Genomic DNA, 19,199 nt, shown 5'->3' with positions numbered 1-19,199 from the left:
ATTCAAAGACGAAGTCAAACTCTACGAAGAAGTCTTGCCATCTAACTTGCTTAGGACTCAACTTCTTTTGGGTTTGAAAGTAGCTAGTGGTAATGTTATCCGTCTTCACCACAAACTGTGACCCAAGTAGGTAGTGTCACCATGTCCTTAGGCAATGCACCACCGCGGTCATCTCCTTCTCATGGACTGTGTAGCGTCGCTCTGTCTCATTCAACTTACGACTCTCATAGGCAATGGGGTGCCTTTCTTGCATTAGCACCCCACCGATAGCAAAGTCAGATGCATCTGTGTGTACCTCAAATGTCTTGCCATAGTCGGGTAGGGTAAGCACTGGTTCCCCCATGACAGCCTTCTTTAAGTCCTCAAAGGCCTCTTTGCATGCATCCGACCATAACCATGGTCGGTTCTTCTTTAGTAAGTCTATAAGTGGAGTTGCCCTTCTTGAGTAACCTTGAATGAAGCACCGATAATAGTTAACTGAGCCAAGGAAAGACCTTAGCCCAGTCACTTTAGCTGGTGCCTCCCATTCTTGGATAGCCCGCACCTTGCTCTCATCCATTTGTAAGGTTCCACCTCTAATCTTGTGACCAAGGAACATCACCTCCTCTTGTGCAAATGCACATTTCTCCTTCTTGATATAGAGCTGATTGTCCCTTAGTTCCTTGAAGATGATCTTCAAGTGCTGCATGTGCTCCTCCAACATGTTGCTATAGACAACGATTTCGTCCAAGTACACCACCACAAACTTGTCAAGGTAGGGATGGAAGATTTTGTTCATAAGGGTGCAAAATGTAGCCAGGGCATTCATGAGTCCGAAGGGCATCACCAAGAACTCATATGAGCCATATCGAGTCATGCACGTTGTCTTGGGCTCATCACCTTCTGCGATGCGGACTTGGTAGTACCCCAATCATAAGTCTAACTTAGTGAAGTACCTTACCCCACCAAGTCTATCAAATAGATCTACTATCAAAGGAATGGGATACTTATTCTTGATTGTTACCTTGTTCAATGCCCTGTAGTCGATGCATAATCGAAGCGATCCATCATGCTTCTATTGAAAAAGAACTGGGGCACCGTAGGGAGCTTTAGAAGGGCGAATGAATCCCACATCCAATAATTCCTTGAGTTGCTTCCTTAGCTCCTCCAACTCTAGCGGTGACATTCTATATGGTGCCATTGCTAGTGGCTTGGTGCCTGGCTCCAACTCAATGGCATGATCGACCTCCCTCCTAGGTGGGAGCCTCTTGGGCAACTCGTTTGGCATCACATCCTTGAACTCTTCAAGGATCTTCTCGATTGGCTTGGGTAGCACCTTAGTTGGACCATCTTCCTTAGGCTCTAAGAGTGCTGCCAAGTATGTTGTCTCCCCCTTCTTAACTCCTTTCTCGAGCTGTATAGCCGAAAGAAGTTTTGGGCCGTCCTGGGTCCCTTGTATAGTTGGGACCATATATGGAGCTCCTTCCTCCATAATGCAAACTGTGCTGATAAATGGCATGGGTATGGCCTTAGCCCTATGTAAGAAATCCATGCCAAGCACCACTTGAAAATCATCCATGGGAACTATCGACAAGTCAACCGTTCCCTTCCATGTCCCAATGTTTAACTCGACCCCTTGAGCAACACCATGTATGGGATGGGCTTGGGAGTTGACGGCCTTAAGCCATCCTCCCTCCTTGATCCCTTTAAGTCCAAGTCTCTTCGGCTCTTCTGTTGAGACGAAGTTGCGTGTAGAACCTATGTCTATCATGGCACGAGTGGGCTTACCTTTGACATGCACCTCCATGTACATTAGCCCTTTTTGTGAGCTTGTGGCCTTGATCTCTGTCTTAGCCTTGATCGCACTTAGTCGTTGTAGGGACCCCATATGTGCCTCATTATCTTCTTTCTCCTCGAGTAGGGCATTGAGAGCCTTTCTCTTGGGGCAATCCCTAGCCCAATGGGGACCATCACACAAGAAACACTTATCCTTGGGCGTGAACTTGTCCCTTTTGTCTTGCTTGGGCCTACCCTCCTTGTTTGAAGATGGTTTACTAGTACCTTCCTTGGGAGGGTATGTCGTAGGCCCCTTCCCTCCCCCACCTTTCCCATTAGTGCCCTTCTTGGGCTTAGAACTATCGTCTCTCCTAAACTCCACTAATGACTCTACTGCTGTGATGGCTAAGGCAAGGTCCTGCACGGCTCAACATTATAGTTCTTGCGCAGCCCAGCCTTGGAGGCCATCCATGAAGTTGAATAGGAGCTCCTCCTCAGTCATACTCAGGACTTCGAGCATTAGGGTAGAGAATTCCTTCACATAGTCCAGAATAGAACCTATGTGTTTAAGCCTTTTTAGGCTCCTTCTAGCCAAGAAGGTGGCATTCTTGGGATAGAAGTCTTTCTTTAACTCAATTTTAAAATTATCCCAAGTGTCTATCGTGCACATACTTCTCTCTATATCGGCATGCTTTCTACACCACCATAGAGTTGCATCATCGGTGAGGTAGAGAGAAGCGGTCCGTACCTTTGACGCCTCATCATTTAGGGCCATTGCCTCGAAATACCTCTCCATATGCCATAAAAAGTTGTCGATTTCCCGTGCATCTCTCTTCCCAGGGAATGGCTGGGGATTTGGCACCTCCATCCTAGGCACTTCTCGTGAGGTAGTAGCTCCCCCGGCCACCGCCCTCTTACATAAAGCCCAATCCTCATGTACCTCAGCAACACAAGCTTTTATCTTGGCCAACGCCTCCCGCATTTGATCCTTGAAGGTGGAAATGTCCTTCCACACATGAGCCTTAAAGGATGCAAACTCCTCCTATTGGTCATATGCTATGGTGTTGAGAGTACTCAATAGGGACTCCTTGAGCTCTCCTTCGAGCTCCTCCCCACTTTGCTCTACAACATTAAGGTGTCCCTTCACCTCGGCTATTGCTAGCTCCACCCGAGCTAAGTGAGACTCCATAGCACAACCAACATCTACGGACTTGTCTTTGCTCCACTTTTCCTTCCCAGTGTTGGGGTTTCCCGCCCTTCCATAGTTCTGCTCACATGTTGCAATGTCGTGTACCTCTGAAATATCACACCCCATTCACATAGAACTGGACCGGTGACAGGGTTAACTCCGGTTAACCCAAACCTGCCAGGATCATCTGATACAGTACCCAACCACAGCATACACACAACTAAGATAATGTTCAACAGTTCAGCGGAAGACTTAATTTACCTGTAAATATCCCCAATATACTTGATACCCAAATTATAGTACAAAGATAAATACATTTGGGCCCGCAGACATGATATTTATACAAAAAGAATAACATTTCACGTATCAAGTACACAAAAGGGATCATCAAAAGAATAAAACAGTAACCCTGTATGGAGTCACTGCTATGGTCCCACAGCACAACCCTCGCACGTGCAATCCGTGTCGTGCTCATAGTCCTCGGGGACCCACTAATCCTCTTCAGGGAATTCAACTGTGGGGCCCGACTCTTAATCTTCAGGCTGGTGACCTACAAAATCATCTAAAAGAGGTGTACACGTGGGATGAGCTCACTAGCTCAGTAAGTGAAAAGAAGGACCACACAACAGTCCACACAACAATCACAACCATATGCACTATATGCTATGCAATTCATTTTAAATCACATCCACCTAAACAACATTACTAAGTCTTTTGTTTAGTGCTACTACAACCACAGTGCGCGTATACTCCGGGTACGAGCCACGAACTCCATCACGTGATACGCCCATAGGACTATCGGAGAAGGCCCACTGTGAGTACTCGGAAAAGTAAGGCATGCTGACTACCGGCTCTCAACATAAAAGTAAATGATAGAAAATAAAGGTGCTGACTCCAATAATTTAAAAGCAGTACAATTGGCCCTCTTGAATATACCACTGAGGTTGCCGACTGTCCTAATGACCCACCGGGCGTATGTCTAACCACCATAGTGACCCGACAACCGCAACCACTGCTTCTCCCCAAATGGTAACCCAACACCTCAACCCCTATTAGGAAGGGTCGTAGCACGGGAAGATGATAATCCTAAACCGCATGCTCCTATATGACATAGTACGATTACATAGTGTCACCACGTCCCATTCCACGGGCCACCAATGCACTCGTTTCTAAGCCGACCACGGAATCTAGTCTAATAATGCATCATGCACAATGATCCCATCATTCATCACATAAGCACATCATCATTTGACATTGAGAAAGTAAACACAACACACATGTGATAATAATATGAGGATGGCTAAACTACATATAATTTGCATGATGACATGGCTAGTCTAGATACATTTGAATGAATACCAAACAAGCCTTAAAATAAGGCCAAATGTCCTCTCCCCACTTACTTGTAGTGTACAAAGACTCACGCCCAGTACGGATGAGATCCGGCGTGAGAAACATAAATTTTGGTGAACCTATCACAAGTGAATGAGGTTAGTATTTTACCACTTTGGGGTCAAAACTAACAAGATTTGATGAAAAAATCATGTTTAGAATCCTAAAAGAAAGTCGCACGTCCGTTTTGGGTCCATTCGGACGAAAAAATCACATTAGGAGCCTCACGGGTGGGTCGGACAGCCCACCTGTCACAGCCCATCGGTCTTCACAGGTGGGTGGGTCGGCCCATCGGTCCTGACCCATCGGTCATGACCAGTGGGCAGGTCGGCCCACCGGTAGGGGCCAACCGGTGGAGGCCAAGGGTCGACTAGGACCGACGGGCAGGTCAGCCCACCAATCTGGGCCCATCGGTCTTGACCGACGGGTAGGTCGGCCCATCGATCGGCCCACCGATCAGCCCACCAGTAGGGGCCCGCTGGTTGGTCCCGAGGGCCTGCCCTCTCAGGCAGGTGCCCTCAGGCGGGCTGTTTGGCCCACCGGTCTCAACCCACTTGAGCAGGTGAAAAACTGCCATTTTCCCCGAAATTTTTCCCAACCATTGGGGAATTAAATGGGGCTTTTCCAATCTCATTTTCCACACATTCAATGTCTCATAAGATGATTCTAACCTAGATCTAGGTTAGATTTAAGGAATGGAAGTCATCTTACTTTCTTTGCTCAAGAACTCTTTCAAAAACCCCAAAATCACTTCAAATCACCAATGCTTCTCCAACCTTGTAAACACTTCTTCAAATCCTTCAAAATCAACACATAAACCATCTATTAAACCTTAGATTCATCATCTCAAGGTGGATTTACAAGACCTCAAGAAACTCTACCCAAATCAAGGGGTTTACTTGGGTATGGTGAAAGTTTAAGGAATATAGCCTTCGCTCACCTCTAAACATAGATCTCGTGTTGGAAATCACTCTTCCGGCATCGGAATGGGAAGATCAAACCTTGGCGCTGCTTAAATCCATTTCTTCTTCCTCTTCCTTCCCCTTTCTTCTTCTTTGTTCTCTTTTCTCCCTTCTCTTCTCTCTCCTCTTAAATCTTCTCACCAACCTTCTGTGTAATAAATGAGATATTGAAAAACACAAATAATGCTATTTATACATTCTTAAAATCATTAGTAGCACATGGGTGGGTCACTCAGGTGGGCGGATGCGCCCACCTGTGACTGCCCACCTGAGGGCCGAAAATTGGCCAACAAGTGGGATTTTGGTGGAATTCGACTCTCAGCACAAGGTATATTATACGTATGCGCTTTAGGATATGGCTACATACCAGCTTTATCCATACATGGCCTTATGATATGTGCATGTACACGGCTTGGGTACACCTGTCTCCTCTGGCACTGACTCAGACTTGTCTGGCCAACCGGTGTTCAAAGTCACCCTTGCCATCATGGTCCATAAGGAACCCGCCTTAACCCTCTCCGGTTCGGGTCCTGCATGGTTAAACCGGGTCAACCGTGTAATTAGACCGGGTTTAAAAAGTAGGGTATCACATTTACCCCCCCTTTTCAAAAATTTCGTCCTCGAAATTGGCGTACCTGGTTGTTCAAAAAGATGAGGGTACTTGGTTTGGTTTTCATCCTATTTCTCCCAATATGCTTCTTCAAGTGAATGATTAGCCCATCACACCTTTACGAAGGAAATGGAGCGGTTGCGAAGGGTTTTCACCTTTCGGTCCAAGATTTCAGCTGGCTACTTTGTATAGGTCATATCCGCTTCTAGATATTCTGGTTCCACGGGTAATACATGAGATGGATCATGAACGTATCGCTTCAGCATGGATACATGAAATATGTTTTGGACATTCCCGGGTGAAGGTGGTAGAGCAAGCATGTAGGCTACTGAGCCAACCCGAGCTAAGATCTCAAATGGGCCAATGTATCTCGGGCTCAACTTCCCCCTTTTATGAAATCTTTGCAACCCTTTAGTAGGGGAGATCTTGAGAAACACCTTTTCTCCTGGCTGAAATTCAATGTCTTTCTTGTGGTTGTCTACATAGCTCTTTTGACGAGACTGAGCTGCTTTAATCTGTTCCCGAATAACATCGACCTTGTCACAAGTCATCTGTATCATTTCAGGTCCTAACATTCGGCGTTCGCCTACCTCATTCCAATACAGAGGAGTTCTGCACTTCCTACCATATAATGCCTCATACAGAGCCATACCAATTGTAGCTTGGTAATTGTTGTTATAGGCAAACTCCATAAGGGGTATATATTCTTTCCAACTACCATACATTTCCATTACACACGCCCTGAGCATGTCTTCTAATATCTGTATGGTTCACTCTGACTGACCATCAGTCTGTGGGTGGAAAGCAGTACTCAAATTCAATTGTGATCCCAAGGTATGTTGGAAGCTTTTCTAAAATCTGGAAGTGAACCTTGGGTCCCTATCTGACACAATGCTCACTGGCACTCCATGCAAGCGCACTATGTTATCCATATAAAGTTGTGCTAACTTGACCATAGAGAACTTGGTCATGATGGGAATGAAAGGAGCAGTCTTAGTAAGCCGATCAACTATCACCCATATCGCATCCATCCCCTTAGGTGTGCATGGTAGTCTGGTGACGAAATCCATTGTAATCCTATCCCACTTCCAGTCTGGTACTAGGAGTGGTTGAAGAGTACCATAAGGTCGATGCCTCTCAGCTTTTACCTTTTGACATGTAAGATAAGTCGCCATATACAGGGCTATTGTGATTCTCATGCTAGGCCACCAGTAATTTTGTTTAAGGTCTTTATGCATCTTTGTACTTCCTGGGTGGAGTGAGTACTCGGAGCTGTGTGCTTCCTGCACTATCTTGTCTTGCATATCCAAATCATCGGGCACACACAATCTTCCTCAAAACAATAATGCCCCATCGCTGGCTAAAACAAAATCAGGGTCATTCATTGCCTGATCTTGAATCTTAACTCTGATCCGCTGCAATTCAGGATCCAAAGGTTGTTTCATTATCACCTCTTGCCTAATAGACGGATGCACCTATAGATCCGCCAGTGATACAGTCAACCATTTAAGGTTTTCTAGTTGATGTTCAAGCTCTAAGGTTGCTCCTTCATATAAAAGGGTTTCATCCATTAGCATCGCTTCTTATACGAGTGGTGGGCTGACTGCTAAGTATAAGAGTGACACAGTCTGTGCCTTCCAACTCAACACATCTGCCACTACATTAGCCTTACCGGGATGATACTGGATGTCGCAGTCATAATCCTTCATTAGCTCAAGCCATCTCCTCTGCCTCATGTTCCAATCTTTCTGGGTGAAAAAGTACTTAAGGCTTTTGTGATCACTGTATATCTCGCACTTCTCCCCATACAAATAATGTCGCCAAATCTTTAGGGAAAAAATGACTGTGGCTATTTCCAAGTCATGAGTGGGGTAGTTCTTCTCATATTCCTTTAGTTGTTGGCTATCACCTTACCGTGTTGCATGAGAAACAACCCCACCTTAGAAGTGTCAGTATAGACTGTCATTCCACTTGTGCCTTCGGGGATGGTCAACATAGGGGCCGACACCAATCTTTTCTTCAATTCCTGAAAACTCTTCTCACATTCCTCTACCCATTCAAATTTCACATCCTTTTTTGTTAACTTAGTCATTGGTGCTGAGATCCGAGCAAAATTCTCAATGAAGCGCCAGTAGTACCCCACCAAACCTAAGAAACTTCTAATTTCAGTGACATTCTTAGGGCTTTCCCATTCTACTACTGCTTTCACCTTATCAGGATCCACCTCGATTCCGGCCTCAGACACTACGTATCCCAGGAATCCAACTTGCTCAAGCCAAAATTCACATTTGCTGTATTTGGCAAACAATTGTTGTTCTCTCAACCTCTGTAACACCATTCTTAAACATTGAGTGTGCTCCTCTTCTGTCTTAGAGTAGATCAAGATTTCATCAATAAAAATAATTACCTATTTGTCGAGGACATCGTGAAATACTCGATTCATTAAATCCATGAATGCTGCCGGTGCATTGGTTAACCCAAAAGATAACACTAGGAACTCATAGTGACCATACCGAGTCCTGAATGCTGTCTTGGGTATGTCGCCGCTCTTTATCTTGAGCTGATAATAGCCTGATCTAAGGTCTATCTTTGAAAATACCCTTGCACCCTGCAGTTGGTCAAACAAATCATCAATGCGTGGCAATGGATACCAGTTCTTAATGGTTAGCTTATTCAATTCCCGATAATCAATGCACATACGCAGGCTGCCATCCTTCTTCTTGACAAACAATACTGGGGCACCTCAAGGTGAAACACTTGGGCGAATAAACCCCTTCTCCAACAGTTCTTGCAACTGCATCTGCAACTCCTTCAATTCGGCTGGTGCCATCCTGTATGGAGCTTTAGACAATGGAGCTGCTCCAGGAAACAAGTCTATGGCAAACTCCAACTCTCTATTAGGCGGTAAATGCATCAGATCATCTGAAAAGACGTCGAGAAATTCTTTAACCACCTTTACCTCTTCTAGAGGTGTAACCCTTGCATCAACATCAAGTACCGATGCTAAGTAACCCTGACATCCACTTTCCAACAATTTTACCGCTTGAAGGGCAGAGACGAGGACCTTTCTTGCCCGTTTCATTTTATCTGCTCAGTATACCAATTCTTTTCCTTCATCATCTGTCACCCTAATTAATTTTTCAGCACACATCACATTAGCTCGATGCGCCGATAACCAATCCATGCCCAGTATAACATCAAAATTCTGCATATTGAATTTAATGAGTTGTGCATCCAATTTCTTCCCATTGATTTCCACTGGGCACGGCCCATACACCTCCTTCAACTGTGTAACTTTACCAGTAGGCATACTAACAACCATCCCATGATCTAGTGTCCTGGGTGACATACCCAGTTTCTCAGCAAATCTCTTAGATATGAATGAATGTGTAGCTCCTGAATCAAATAAGACATAGGCTGGTATCCCCGATATAGGTAGGACACCTAGTGTAACAACACATATAAGTACAGCAAGTCATCAATATTTAACATAAGGAAATTATTAAATTTAAAATGTACCTGCTACCACTTCCGTGCTGGCCTCAGCTTCCTCAGCTGATAGGGCATACATCCTTCCCTGCGGTTGATTTCCCCGAGTTAAGGGAGGTCGGTATGCAAAGGGCTGACTGGAGGGTAAGGCTGGTCTGACCCGACAGTCTTTAGCATAGTGCCCATAGGAATGGCAATTAAAGCAACGGATCTATGATGCTGAAACTGGGGCGGGGCCCCTCTGCACTTGAACCACTGTAGGTGGAGGTAGGGGCGGCCTTGGGACTGTAGGCGCCATACTAGTGTTTGGGTGGAAAGATGTGGAGCCTGAACCACCAGCTGGTCGAGGAGGGTAGCCAGATGGCCTATAGGGCTGTCTATATGTAGGCCCAGAACTATACGACCCATGATATACCTTGGAGGAGTTGCCCATGTCCGAAAATGGGTTTGTTCTCTTCCACAAACCAGGTGTGAGGGATTGTTCTCCCTTCTGCTTATCTTCTATGGTCTTAGCTTTCTGCATAATCTGGCCATAGTTTGTCAAATCTAAGACCTCAAGTACTGACCCAATGGATGCCTTTAAGCCCTTCAGAAATCTTGCAGCCTTTTCTTCAGCTGTCCTCATATGCCTAGGGGAAAATGGAACAAGCTTTCAAACTGCTGCTGATACTCAAGGATAGTCTTACTCCCTTGAGTTAAGGCCATAAATTATGTCTCTTTACGGTCTCTGAAGCTACGTGGGTAATGATTGGCTAAGAACAACTCCTTGAACTGTTCCCAGGTGGGTTCCAGATGTGCGGCCAACAATATGGGCTTAGAGGCTTGCCACCAAGAGTTGGCCTCCTTCTTGAGTTACATCCCTGCACATATAAGTTTCTGTGCCTCAGTGCACTCAATCACCTCAAATATCTTCTCCAGCTCTTGGATTCACTGGTCCAGCTCTAGATGATCACTTCCCACCTTAGAGAATACAGGTGGCAAGTTCCTCTTGAATGACTCCACTACCCTTGACGTATTATTCATCGTCGGGTAATTGGGTGCATACGCCGGATAGTAAGGGTATGGAGGGGGCACCACATACGGAGGAACGCTAAAAGGCGGAATTGGAGGTGTACCTCCCACTTGTGGCCCCGTATCAGACCCTACAGGTGGGTCCTATGGAATAAGTATCCAGGGAGGTTGACCTATTTGAGAAAGGTCTAACTGTTGCTGTATAACAGCCATAAATGCTTGCTGCTGCTGAAGCATTTGTTGCCGGAAAGCCTGTTGTGACTGCTGAATTATGGTAGCAACATCACCCGGAGTGATGACCAGTGGGGGGTCCAAAAATGTAGTCACAGGTGGGTCCCCTTGTGCCAGACCCTGACCAAAGGTTTTTGGAGGTTGTGGGAGTGGGGTTTGCCCCACAGAGCGGGACCTTCTAGGATTCGGTGGTCGACCGACCGAATGAGGACCACGGAAGGTACCTCGTGCATTGCTACCGGATCTAGTACGTACCATCGTATCCTTGCACCTGGAACATACCATACACAACATTGGTTAAGCACCCTAGAATATATATCGGCACATAATCATATGCCAACACATAGGGTATTATAGTGTATGTGCAACTAGCCATAGCTTAATCCCGAAAATACAGTGCTAGTGCTTCAACAAGTAGTACGGTGGTCCCACTCGACAATATGGTGCTAGCCACACACCCTCCCCTTTTTTTTTTTTCATAGGTATATTATTATTATAATAATAATAATAATAGTACCCCCACCCCTTTTTTTTTCAAGTTTTCTCCCAACTGGCGGGCTGCCACCGGCGGGCAACTCGGGTCGGCCCGCTGGTCTGACCCGAGGCGGAACATGAACAGGGCTTTTAAGCCCTGTTTCATATGTTTTTCTCCCATTTCTTCCCCCCTCTCTCTCTTAGGTGATTTTTGAGAGTTCCTTGATGCTTCCACTCGCGATCTCACTCAATGATCCTGCTGATTTTGGGAAGATTCAACTCCTCTACTCTCAAGTAAGTCTCTTTCCCCTTTTTCTTCTTAGAACGTGTACTTTGGGGGTAGAATCCATGTGTAGTCCTCAATCTTGATTTTTTTTCCGTGTTTCTTTCCATAGAACAATGATTCCATGAGAATGTGATGTTTTCTTTGTGATTTATTTCTAGTTTTAGGCTGTACTTCTCAATTTATGAGAGAAAACCCAACCGTGCCCTAACCTTCTCTAATTTGGGGCTTTCTTCTATCTCTACCCTTTTCTCCCCAACTAACGACTCAAATGAGTTTCCTTATGCTTGGTTTGCACTTAAAATGTTGGAGAGATCATGGAAAGTCATGTATGCTTGAAATCCCATCTCTCTCCATGAAAATCCATCTCTTTTGTGTTGGGTTTCTTTGATTCTCTTTCCACCACTTCATACTTGTGGATTCCTTGCACCTCAATGTCATTATAGAAGATGTCTTGGCATATTCTAGATTGTATAACGATGGCATTTTATTCATAGACATGTAAGCTTCAAGCTTTACTCTATTGTGAGACTTTTCATGTTTCTTAGATTGAACTTGCACATTGAGAATTGGGGTTTTTCTATCATTCCTCACTTGCCATGCTTTATATGCCTTTTGTTACATTTCTATTTTGTAATGTGCTAGTGGATATCATGTTTTGGGGCTTCCTCCTATTCATTTCTCCATGATTTATCCACTTCTCTTTCTATCATAATCCACATTATGTATTGTACTTGCTCACCCATCTATTTGTTTCCTTTGTTATTCCTCATCCTTACTTATCATTCTTTCTCCTCTTTTCTTGCCAGGATGTCTTCTCACAAGGGCAAAGAACCCGCATCCTCTTCCACTCGGCATAAGACCACCACTTCCAAATGGAAGAGTGCAGGGACTAGTTCCCCAGCCCCTCACCCAAGGTGACCCGAACAGGCCCCTATCGATCCTTCAGATTATGATGAGGGACTCTTCCGAAGTTCAGAGGTAGCAACCAACTGGCAGACCTTCCTAAAGAGGTCTGTGATGATGGAGAAGACTGTGGTAGTCAGCGAATTCCACAAGGTTGAGCTTTATGAGAGGTTCACCACACTGGGTTGGCAGTCTATCCTCAACATAGACCGTTCGTGCTATGAGCAACTAGTTCATAGATTCTACTGCAACTTGGAGGTCTCTTACCAGTATGGAGAGTATGCGATAACTAGCATGGTGAAGGGGGTGGACATTCACCTGATTGTGGACACCCTGGCTAGCATTTTGGGTATCTCTTCGGTTGGGCAGCATTTCTACAGTCCTCCAAGGAGTAAGTCCGTGGGCCCATCCTTGAGTTTGGAGATGCAGGACCATATCTACGAGACCATCTGTGGCAGTAGGGAGCGTCTGGATTCCGAGATGTCATTTTACCCAGAGGTTCATGTGTTTGCCCATTTGGTCCAGTTCAATTTGCTCCCCAGAGGGGGTCACCAGAACTAGGTAGGCTTCATGGCAGCCTACTTAGCCTTCTGCATTTATAAGGCCTTAGAGGGAGGTGCCGAGCACTTATGCTTGCCTTACGTCATCCTCAAGACTATGGAGCACCATACCTCACACCCCGAGAACGGAGGGTTTCCATATGGTAGGATCCTCACTAGGATCTTTGAGTTCTTTAGGGTGGACCTGAGTAGTGAGGAGGGGAAGACTCCAGCAAATAACTTTGATAGGGGAAATCTATTGAGGATGGGTCTCCACACTCTCATGGATGTACCTCAGAGAGTAGGAGCTCAAAGAGGCAGGGATAGGAGGAATGCCCATAGGGAGGATGTTCCCATGGAGGAGGAGGCCAGTGAGGAGGATGAGGATTATATTCCTTAGTGCGAGGAGGAGCCTCTTGACTCGAGAGTTGCTAATCCTGGCTTCACGAGGGCTGCAGGCCCACAGCATAGAGCCCCACCACCTGAGAGTGGCGCATATGATTTTGAGGGCATGATGTCTGCTATGAGGGACTTGAAAGACGGGCAAGATCAGCTGCTAAGAAGACTGGATGAGAGTGCTTCTAGAGAGAAAAACATCCTAGAGAGGTAGGCTACCTTAGAGAGTTCCTTCCTCAGATTGGTCGAGGACTTGGATACAACGGCCAATGCCATTTCAGCAGATTTTTCCCGACTTCAGAGGGATGTACAGCTGGTGAACTCAAGATTTGACTACAACGACCGTTGACTCAATGTTAGCTCGAGACCTCGGAGGGATGGAGTAATAGTATTGGACGATGACGAGGATCTCTGAGGACTTAGCTCGCCTGTCTACACCAGCTTCTCACTTATTTCCATGTTGTTAATCTTATTATACATTTCTTTCTTTTCTCATTCTTTGTACTTTCTCTGTAATTGGACTTACTTGTGGGGTGGTATATTTTGTTGGTGGCCTGTGCTAGTTTTGTGTGTTTGATAACTTATCGTAGTTTAGTTGTGGTGTCATTGGTTATTTATGCTCAGTGATATATGTATATGTTGTCTATCAGGTGTCTGTGTGTGAAAATTTTTGAAAATCTTGTATTTATTTGTATATGTTGTCTATCACATGTATTTATCTCATGCACGCCATGAATACAATAACTAAATGCAACCATTTTTTTTTTTAACTCTTTAAAGTTTTTTCATTTGCCCAATCCCATTTCCTATTATAAATTTTGTGGGGTCTATATGGTATGCTGTGAGTGAATAGAGCATCACGCTCTGATACCACCGTTGTCACACCCCGTTCACACAGAACCGGACAGGTGACAGGGTTAACTCCGGTAAACCCAAACCTGCCAGGATCATCTGATACAGTACCCAACCACAACATACACACAACTAATATAATGTTCACCAGTTCAGCGGAAGACTTAATTTACCTGTAAATATCCCCAATATACTTGATACCCAAATTATAGTACATAGATAAATACATGTGGGCCCACAGGCATGATAGTTACACAAAAAGAATAACAATTCACGTATCAAGTACACAAAAGGGATCATCAAAAGAATAAAGCAGTAACCCTGTATGGAGTCACTGTTGTGGTCCCACAGCACAGCCCTCGCACGTGTAATCCGTGCCGTGCTCATAGTCCTCGGGGACCCACCAATCCTCTTCAGGGAATTCAACTGTGGGGCCAAACCCTTGATCTTCAGGCTGGTGACCTGCAAAATCATCTAAAAGAGGTGTACACGTGGGATGAGCTCACTAGCTCAGTAAGTGAAAAGAAGGACCACACAATAGTCCACACAACAATCACAACCATATGCACTATATGCTATGCAATTTATTTTAAATCACATCCACCTAAACAACATTACTAAGTCTTTGGTTTAGTGCTACTACAACCACACTGTGCGTATACTCCAGGTACGAGTAACAAACTCCATCCCGCGATACGCCCATAGGGCTGTCGGAGAAGGCTCACCGTGGGTACTAGGAAAATTAAGGCATGCCGACTACCGGCTCTCAATATAAAAGTAAATGACATAAAATAAAGGTGCTGACTCCAGCAATTTAAAAGCAGTATGATTGGCCCTCTTGAATATACCACCGAGGTTGCCGACTGTCCTAATGACCCACCGGGCATATGTCTAACTGCCACAGTGACCCGACAACCGTGACCACTGCTTCCCCCCAAATGGTAACCCAACACCTCAACCCCTGTTGGGAAGGGTCGTAGCATTGGAAGATGACAATCTTAAACCGCATGCTCCTATATGACATAGTACGATTACATAGTGCCACCGCGTCCCATTCCACAGGCCACCAATGAACTCATTTCCAAGCCGACTACGACATCTAGTCTAATAATGCATCATGCACAATGATCCCATCATTCATCACATAAGCACATCATCATTTGATATTGAGAAAGTAAACACAACACACATGTCATAATAATATGAGGATGGTTAAACTACATATAATTTGCATGATGACATGGCTAGTATAGATACATTTGAATGAATATCAACAAGCCTTAAAATAAGGCCAAACATCCTCTCCCCACTTACTTGTAGTGTACAAAGACTCACGCCCGGTACGGATGAGATCCGGCACGAGAAAGGTAAATTTTAGTGAACCTATCACAAGTGAATGGGGTTAGCATTTTACCACTTTGGGGTAAAAAATAACAAGATTTGATACACAAAATCATGTTTAGAATCCTAAAAGAAGGTCGCACGTCCATTTTGGCATTCGAACGAAAAAATCACGTTGGGAGCCTCTTGGGTGGGTCGGACAGCCCACCTGTCACAACCCACCAGTCTTCACAGGTGGGTGGGTTGGCCCACCGGTCCTGACCCACTGGTCATGACCGATGGAGGCCGAGGGTCGACTAGGACCGGTGGCCAGGTCAGCCCGTCGATCGGCCCACCGATCGGCCCATCGGTAGGGGCCCGCCGGTTGGCCCCGAGGGCCTGCCCTCTTAGGCGGTGCCCTCAGGCAAGCCGTTTGGCCCACCTGTCTCAGCCCACCTGAGCGAGCGAAAAACTGCCTTTTTCCCCAAAATTTTTCCCAACCTTTGGGGAATCAAATGGGGCTTTTCCAATCCTATTTTCCACACATTCAAGGTCTCATAAGATGATTCTAACCTAGATCTAGGTTAGATTTAAGGAATGGAAGTCATCTTACCTTATTTGCTCAATAACTCTTTCAAAAACCCCAAAATCACTTCGAATCACCAATGCTTCTCCAACCTTGTAAACACTTCTTCAAATCCTTCAAAATCAACTCATAGACCATCTATTAAACCTTAGATTCATCATCTCAAGGGGGATTTACAAGACCTCAAGAAACTCTACCTAAATCAAGGGTTTTACTTGGGTATGGTGAAAGTTTAAGGAATATAGCATTCGCTCACCTCTAAATGTAGATCTCGTGTTGGAGATCACTCTTCCGACGTCGGAATGGGAAGATCAAACCTTGGCGCCGCTTAAATCCATTTATTCTTCCTCTTCCTTCCCCTTTCTTCTTCTTTGTTCTCTTTTCTCCCTTCTCTTCTCTCTCCTCTTAAATCTTCTCACCAACCTTCCGTGTAATAAATGAGATATTGAAAAACACAAATAATGCTATTTATACATTCTTAAAATCATTAGTAGCACATGGGTGGGTCACTCAGGTGGGCGGATGCGCCCACCTGTGACCGCCCACCTGAGGGTAAAAAATTGGCCAACAAGTGGGATTTTGATGGAATTTGACTCTCGGCATGAGTCTCACTCATGGCATAAGGTATATTATACATATGCGCTTTAGGATACGGCTACATACCAGCTTTATCCATACATGGCCTTATGATATGTGCATGTACATGGCTTGGGTACAACCGTCTCCTCTGGCCTTGACTCGGACTTGTCTGGCCAATAGATGTTCAAAGTCACCTTTGCCATCATGGTTCATAAGGAACCTGCCTTAACCCTCTTTGGTTCGGGTCCTGCATGGTTAAATCAGGTCAACCGTGTAATTAGACCGGGTTTAAAAAGTAGGGTATCACATGAAAGGTTAGACGTAATGCATATCCCATAAGTTTGGTTTCCTTGCAACCGAAGCTCTGATACCACAACTGTCACGGCCTTAGACCTTTCTAAGCAACCGCACCTGCACTTAGTACTCCCACTATCACTAAGTCAGCCTAACCACACTCCTTAAGGGACTTGGGAAGAGAAGAAGTGAACACAAGAGTGAGTTTGGGAAGAATGAACTTGTATTGCACTAAAGAACTCTTAAGTACAAGGCTTGAGAACTCATTTACTTGGTGCCTTGGCTAAATGAGGGCACCTCTATTTACAGTCACTCTTAGTTACAATGAATGGCTAAGATATGTACATGTATCTTACATCCAACGATTGGGGTGGAAACTAGAAGCTTCCCACCTCTTTAGTGGAGAACTCTAGAAACCTCCCTACATAATATTTCCTTATAAAATATCTAAAGTTCCACACTTTGGTAGAAATCTCTAGAAACTGGGCCTTACTAATCCCAATGGCCTAAGTCCATGGGCTTAATGGGCTTGGCCTGTGGGCCTTCAGTGGGCTGTCTGTGGCAGTAGGCTTGCTTTGAGCACTCTAATTTCTTCAAAGTAATGGCGTCGGAGGCACGATCTGGCCAATTAAGGCCAGGAGCGCATCACCGACAAAAGGGACGAGACGACTGATACACACTGTGAGGTGGACCAATCGACCCATCCCAAAGTCCAACTATGAGCTTTTTAACTGCAACAACTTAAATATACGCTATTGGAGCTGGAATTACTGTGGCTGCTGGCACTAGACTTGCACGTCAATGGATCCTCGTTAAGGGTTTTAGATTGTACTCATTCCAATTACCAGACTCGAAGAGCCCGGTATTGTTATTTATTGTCACTACCTCCCCGTGTCAGGATTGGGTAATTTACGTGCCTGCTGCCTTCTTTGGATGTGGTAGCTGTTTCTCAGGCTCTCTCTCTGGAATCGAACCCTAATTATCTGTCACCCGTCACCACCATAGTAGGCCACTATCCTACCATCGAAAGTTGATAGGGCAAAAATTTGAATAATGCGTCATCGGCACAAAGGCAATGCATCCGTCGAGTTATCATGAATCATCAGAGCAACGGGCAGATCCCGTGTTGACCTTTTATTTAATAAATGCATCCCTTCCAAAATTTGGGGTTCGGTGCACATATTAGCTCTAGAATTACTACGATTATCTGAGTAGCAGATACCATCAAACAATCTATAACTGATTTAATGAGCCATTCGCAGTTTCACAGTCTGAATTAGTTCATTTTTACACATGCATGGCTTAATCTTTGGGACAAGCATATGACTACTGGCAGGATCAACCAGGTAACTTTCCTTCTCAACGCCAAAGCACTGTATGAGCCACATCCCCAATTGTGCATTGGGTGATGTTGCTCCATACATTTATGGCAGCTTATCGTTCTTGTGTAACGAGGCACAACCAAAGGATTCAAGAGGACACACACACACATCCACCTTGCCACACAAAATGTCCCGCATCCTAGAGCACAAATAGTGCACGTGCACCACTGACACAAAGAAAGTGGACATATGCATCGTATGCCAAGCCACCTCACACCAACCACAAGGGCAGGCAAGAGGGATGAAATGAGAGTGAAGGGGCAACATCTTTCCATCCAACTAGGTAAGCAACACAGGAATGTGCCACTCACGTGCATTTTGTCCACTACCGACACAATCCAGCACCAAACCTACTACAACGTAATAAGGATTTGGTAGAAGAAAAATCAATAGCCCTGCTAAACACGAAAATCTCAACAATCTACAGGGGTCGAGGGACTCGAGATCTATCACCACCTACAAGCTTGCAACCTACGTTCTCCAGAGACCCGTATTAATGTCGTATTATAACACTTGCGGTAGGAGCCATGCAAACACCTCTGCACCTAGGCACAACTTAGAAACGCGATTCACCAAATAGCAAAGGCCATAAGACCGAGTATGAGAAAGCTCTTGCAAGCAACAAACCCACGAGAATGCAAATTTCTTAAATGAACAAGTGGAGGGGGGAAGGGACATGTGATTTTTCTCCACTGGCAAGCTTGCAACCTATGTTCATCAGAGACCCACATTAATGCGGTATTATAACACTTCCGGCAGGTGGCATGCAAACACCTTTGCACCTAGGCATGACTTAAAAACGCATTTCTCCAAATACCATAAGGCCACAAAACCGAACATGAGAAAACTCTTGCAAGCAACAAACCCACAAGAATGCAATTTTCCTTTTAAAAACAAAAGTGTGGGGGGGGGGGAGGGGGAGGGACTCATGATCTGTCTCTACCTATAA

The sequence above is a fragment of the Macadamia integrifolia genome, unplaced genomic scaffold, assembly GCF_013358625.1.
Source record: "Macadamia integrifolia cultivar HAES 741 unplaced genomic scaffold, SCU_Mint_v3 scaffold532, whole genome shotgun sequence".
Classification (NCBI taxonomy): Eukaryota; Viridiplantae; Streptophyta; class Magnoliopsida; order Proteales; family Proteaceae; genus Macadamia; species Macadamia integrifolia.
Note: the sequence above shows the minus strand (reverse complement) of the source record.